We start from the raw sequence: 6,043 nt of genomic DNA, 5'->3' as shown, positions 1-6,043 counted from the left end.
ATAGTATTCTTAGTTATATGATCTATCCCATTCATAAGATAGTCGGTTTAATTGGTTTTCCATAGCTACATCATTCAGTGTTTTTTCTTCTAAACATATGAACGGTCCATCTCTGCATAAAGTAACAAATTCGGTATTTGTATAGGTTTGATTATTTGAACATTTACCTCCATGTGACCATTTTCCGCATTTGTGACATCTTTCAAGGTGTCGTGCTCTTCTTTTCGCTGCGGATTTTGATTTTCCTTTACCAAATTGTAACTTATTATCTTCGCATCTGGATTCTTTTCTTACTCCGTCCAATCTTTCTCTGATTACTGATACTAGTTCACTCGGAAGTGTGTCATTATTACGTTTAGTGATCAAAGCGTGTAGCATTAGACCATGGTTTAGTTCACAGGAAGTCTTCATTTCGTAAAAACCTAAAAAAAAAATAAAAATTCAGAATGGGGGGAGAAGACTAGTTTTTAGGGTCTGTTAGGGAAAGACCATTCGGGTTCCATTTTCGAGAACTACACGAAAACAGAAAATCTAACTCTAACAGAAATACATATTATCCTTTAAAGACTTGATTCTCCCCACACTTAGTTAGCTGTGGTATTGAAATTGTGATTAACTTCGTTGTCGACTTCCATCGGACTATCTATGTAATGTTTAACTCTGTGACCATTAACTTTAAATTCAATTCCATTTGAATTTATTAATTCTATCATTCCGTATGGGAAAACTCTTTTGACTATGAATGGTCCAGACCATCTTGATTTCAATTTTCCAGGAAATAGCTTGAATCGTGAATTGAAAAGAAGAACTCTGTCTCCTTCTTTAAATTCTTTTGAACTTATGATTCTTTTATCATGCCATTTCTTCATTCTTTCTTTATAGATTAACGAATTTTAGTATGCTTCATGTCTTAATTCTTCTAATTCGTTTAGTTGACTTAATCGTAGACATCCAGCTTCATGTAAATCAAGATTACATGTCTTCAAAGCCCAAAATGCTTTGTGTTCAATTTCTACTGGAAGATGACATGCTCTTTCATAAACGAGTCTAAAAGTGTGGTTCCAATTGGAGTTTTGTAGGCTGTTCTAAAAGCCCAGAGTGCATCCTCCAATTTAATGGACCATTCCTTCGGATTTGATCCTACGGTTTTTTCTAGAATACGTTTTAAAGCTCGGTTGGTATTTTCAACTTGTCCACTTGTTTGTGGATGATAAGCAGTGGAGATTTTATGAGTTACTCCATATCTTTTGAGAACTTTCTCAAGTTGATTATTACAGAAATGAGTACCCCGATCACTTATTAAAGCTTTCGGTGTTCCAAACCTTGCAAAAATACGTTTTAAAAAGTTGACTACAACTCGTGCATCGTTAGTTGGGAGAGCTTGTGCTTCCGCCCATTTAGATACATAATCAATGGCGACGAGAATATAGAGATTATTATGAGATTTTGGAAATGGACCCATAAAGTCAATACCCCAAATGTCAAATACTTCACATACTTGAATGACATTTTGTGGCATTTCATCACGTTGACTTATTTTTCCGGCCCTTTGACAAACATCACAGGATTTGCAAAGAAGGTGAGCGTCTTTGTAAATTGTAGGCCAATAGAATCCAGCATCATAAACTTTTCTTGCTGTTAGTTGAGGCCCATAATGCCCTCCTGTTGGTCCTGTGTGACAATAGTTTAAAATTTTACTAGCTTCATCTCCGAATGCACATCGGCGTATTATTCCATCTGGACAACTTTTAAACAAATGTGGATCTTCCCAGAAATAGTGTTTTATATCACTAAAGAATTTCTTTCATTTTTGGTACGATAATCCTTTTTCAAGGAATCCACATACTAAGTAGTTTGCATAGTCTGCAAACCATGGAATTTCATTATAATCCATCTTCAATAGATATTCATCAGGAAAGTTGTCTTGTATGGCCGATTCATTTAGAACTTCTAATTCAGGATTTTCAAGACGAGAAAGATGATCAGCGGCGAGATTTTCTGCTCCTCTTTTATCTCGGATTTCAATATCGAACTCTTGTAAGAGTAAGATCTAACGGATTAATCTTGGTTTGGCATCTTATTTTGAAAATAGGTATCTAAGAGCAGAATGGTCGGTATAGACCACCGTTTTTGCTAGAACGAGATATGAACGAAATTTGTCAAAAGCAAAGACAATAGCAAGGAGTTCTTTTTCAGTAGTTGTGTAATTCGTTTATGCTCCTTGTAACGTCTTACTAGCATAATATATAGGTTGAAATCTTTTTTCAATCCTTTGTCCTAAAACGGCTCCCATTGCAAAATCACTTGCATCGCACATTAGTTCAAACGATAGATTCCAATTTGGTGTTATCATGATCGGCGCATTAGTGAGTTTCTCTTTAAGAACATTAAAAGATTTGATGCATTCATCTGAAAAGATGAATGGATCATCCTTTTCTAGGAGTTTATTCATAGGAGTGGCAATTTTAGAAAAATCTTTTATGAAACGTCGGTAAAAACCAGCATGCCCTAGAAAACTCCTAACTCCTCTAACATTGGTGGGATGTGGAAGTTTAGCAATTACATCTACTTTAGCTCTATCCACTTCAATTCCTTCTTTTAAAATTTTATATCCAAGAACGATGCCTTCTTTAACCATGAAATGGCATTTCTCCCAATTAAGAACTAGATTTGATTGTTCGCATCTAATATGCATTCGTTCAAGATTAACTAGACATGATTCAAATGTATCACCGAAGACTGAAAAGTCATCCATGAAAACTTCCATGCATTCTTCTATCATGTCGTGAAAAATCGCCATCATGCACCTTTGAAAAGTTGCAGGGGCGTTGCAAAGTCCAAATGGCATGCGTTTGTAAGCAAAAGTACCATAAGGGCACGTGAACGTGGTTTTCTCTTGATCTTCGGGTGCTATTGGAATTTGAAAGTATCCGGAAAAACCATCTAGAAAACAATAGTAACTATTTCCGGCTAATCTTTTCAACATTTGATCAATAAAAGGTAAGGGAAAGTGATCTTTTCTGGTGGAGTCATTTAATTTTCTATAATCAATACATACACGCCATCCTGTTACAGTCCTAGTAGGAATAAGCTCATTTTTTTCATTTGTAATGACAGTCATGCCACCCTTCTTAGGCACGCATTGAACTGGGCTTACCCATGGACTATCAGAAATTGGATAAATTAAACCTGCATCTAGCAGTTTAATTATTTCTTTTTTAACTACATCTTGCATATTCGGATTTAGTCTTCGTTGGCGTTGCACATACGTTTTATGACCTTCTTCCATAAGGATTTTATGTGTGCAATACGAAGGACTTATTCCTTTAATATCATGAATCTTCCATGCAATGGCTGGTTTATGAGCTTTCAAAACAGAAATGAGTTGTGATTTCTCATTTTCAGTAAGAGAAGACGATATTATTATAGGTAATTCAGATTCACCATGTAAATAAGCGTATTCCAAATGGTTTGAAAGTGGCTTTAACTCTAATGTCGGAGGTTCTTCTATCGATGATTTATATCTATATCTGTCTTCTTCTTTTAGCATTTGAATTTCTTCTGTTGTTGGTTCATATCCATTAGCTATTAGTGTAGCTAACATTTCAGCTTCATCAATTTGTTTAGTTCCTTCTCCTAAAGAACATTCTCCTGTTCCTTGTAATTCTGGAAATTCTTCCAACAATTCTGCATGTGAATCTATAATTTGAATATAATAACATGTATCATCTGCAGATTGCGGTTGTTGCATTGCTCTATCAACTGAAAAGGTAACACTCTCATCCTCTATATTTAGGGTCAATTTCTTACCGAACACGTCTATCATTGCTTTAGCCGTGTTTAAGAATGGTCTTCCTAATATGAGAGGAACTTGAGAATCTTCTTCCATGTCCAGAACAACAAAATCTACTGGAAATACTAAAGTACCAACTTTAACTAGCATGTCTGCCAATGCTTCTATTGAACTAAGACTACCCAGAAAACATGGAATTGTGAAACTTCCTGGATCAGATAGTTTTTCTGGTATCTTATTCAACAGCACTGCTGAACAATTAGCATTCATAGTAACAGCCGAGAGTTCTTCCATTTTCTTTCTATTTGAGATTAGATCTTTCAAGAATTTAGCATATCTAGGCATTCCTGAAATCACATCAATGAAAGAAAGATTTACATTTATCTGTTTAAACATATCCAAGAATTTGGATTGCTCGGCTTCAAGTTTCTCTTTTTTCATTTTACTCGGGTAAGGAAGTGGTGGTTGGTATGGTTTAACATAAGGTTTAGTCTTAACTGTATTATCTTCATTAACCTTTTCAACTACCGGTTCTTTTTCCTTATCTTGATCAGGTTGTGGTTCTTGTGGAGTAGGAATAGCTTCATCAGAAGTTACAGGTATTTCAGGTGGTTTAAGTGTTGTACCACTTCTTGTGGTAATGGCTTTAGCTGTTTCATTCCGGAGGTTTGCATTTGTATCACTAGGTAGACTTCCCGGTTTTCTTTCACCTATTAACCTTGCTAGGTTACTTACTTCTTGTTCCAAGTTTTGAATAGAAGCTTGTTGATTTCTAAATGCTTGAGCATTTTGTTCATTGGTTTGTTTTTGAAATGTGAAAAACTGCGTTTGAGTTTCAACTAGCTTCGTCATCATATCTTCTAAATTCGGCTTTTTATCATCGGTTTGTGGTGGTTTGTTTTGAAAATTAGGTCTTTGCTGATTGTAAGTATTATTGGATACTTGTTGATTGCTAGGACCTTGTTGGTTGTTGTATGGAATATTTCGGTTATAATTCTGGTTTTGATTGTAAATCGGTCTTGGCGGTTGATAATTATTCTGATAATTATTTCCAGGCCTTTGGTTTAGATATGAAACATTCTCTCTTTGTTCCATTGTTAGTTCAATACTAAGACAATCTTTTGTCAAATGTGGTCCTCCACACTGCTCACAACTAATTCGTATTGAGTGGATATCTTTAGTCATCTTTTCCATTCGTCTCTCGACAGCATCTATCTTTGCGGAAATGGAATCTAAGTCATGACAAAAATCGGCTCTAGCTGCTTTAGATGATCTAACGATATCTTTTTCTTGGTGCCACTCATGTGAGTGGGAAGCAGTGTTATCAATAATTTTATAAGCATTAGTTTCAGTTTTCTTCATAATGGAACCACCAGCTGCTATATCTATGTCTTTTCTTGTAGTGATGTCGCATCCTTGGTAGAATATTTGTACTATTTGACAGGTGTCTAAACCATGTTGCGGACATCCTCTTAATAACTTTCCAAATCTTGTCCACGCCTCATATAGAGTTTCATTCGGTTTCTGTGTGAACGTAACAATTTCTCCTTGAAGTCTTACGGCTTTAGATGCCGGAAAGAATTGTTTAAGAAATTTTTCAACTAAAACGTCCCATGTATCGATCGCCTCTTCAGGTAACGATTCCAACCAATCTTTGGCTTCTCCCTTTAAAGTCCAGGTAAATAACATGAGATATATCTGTTCATCCTTCACTTCTCGGATTTTAAATAGAGTGCAGATCCTATTAAAGGTACGAAGATGTTCATTTGGATCTTCCTTCGGCGCGCCACTAAATTGGCATTGATTAGTTACCATGTGTAGAATTTGTCCTTTGATTTCATAATCTGGCGCATTAATGTCTGGATGAGTAATTGCGTGACCTTGGCCAGTGCGTTTAGCTCTCATTCGGTCTTCCATACTTAAAGGTTCCAGATTCTCCATAATTGAATTTGTTGAATCGGAATCACTAGAGGATTCTGATTTAATGGTTCGTTCCTCAACAATCTCTGTTTGAATGATTGGTGGTTCCGGAGGAAAATTTAATGGTTCAGGATCTATGAATCGTCCCTGAATATTCTCCGGATTCTCAATTGTGAGGTCGGGTTCAAAAAATGGATTATCGAAAATTTGAACTGGAGTACTTGGTTGACTGGATGACGATTCTAAATAAAAATCAACGGCGGTAATATTAGCTAGATGTCTTGATCGAGTTACAGGTGGTGAACGTACAAAAGGTGGTGAACGTCTTGC

Source organism: Rutidosis leptorrhynchoides, chromosome 2, assembly GCF_046630445.1.
Source record: "Rutidosis leptorrhynchoides isolate AG116_Rl617_1_P2 chromosome 2, CSIRO_AGI_Rlap_v1, whole genome shotgun sequence".
In the NCBI taxonomy this organism is placed as follows: Eukaryota; Viridiplantae; Streptophyta; class Magnoliopsida; order Asterales; family Asteraceae; genus Rutidosis; species Rutidosis leptorrhynchoides.
Note: the sequence above shows the minus strand (reverse complement) of the source record.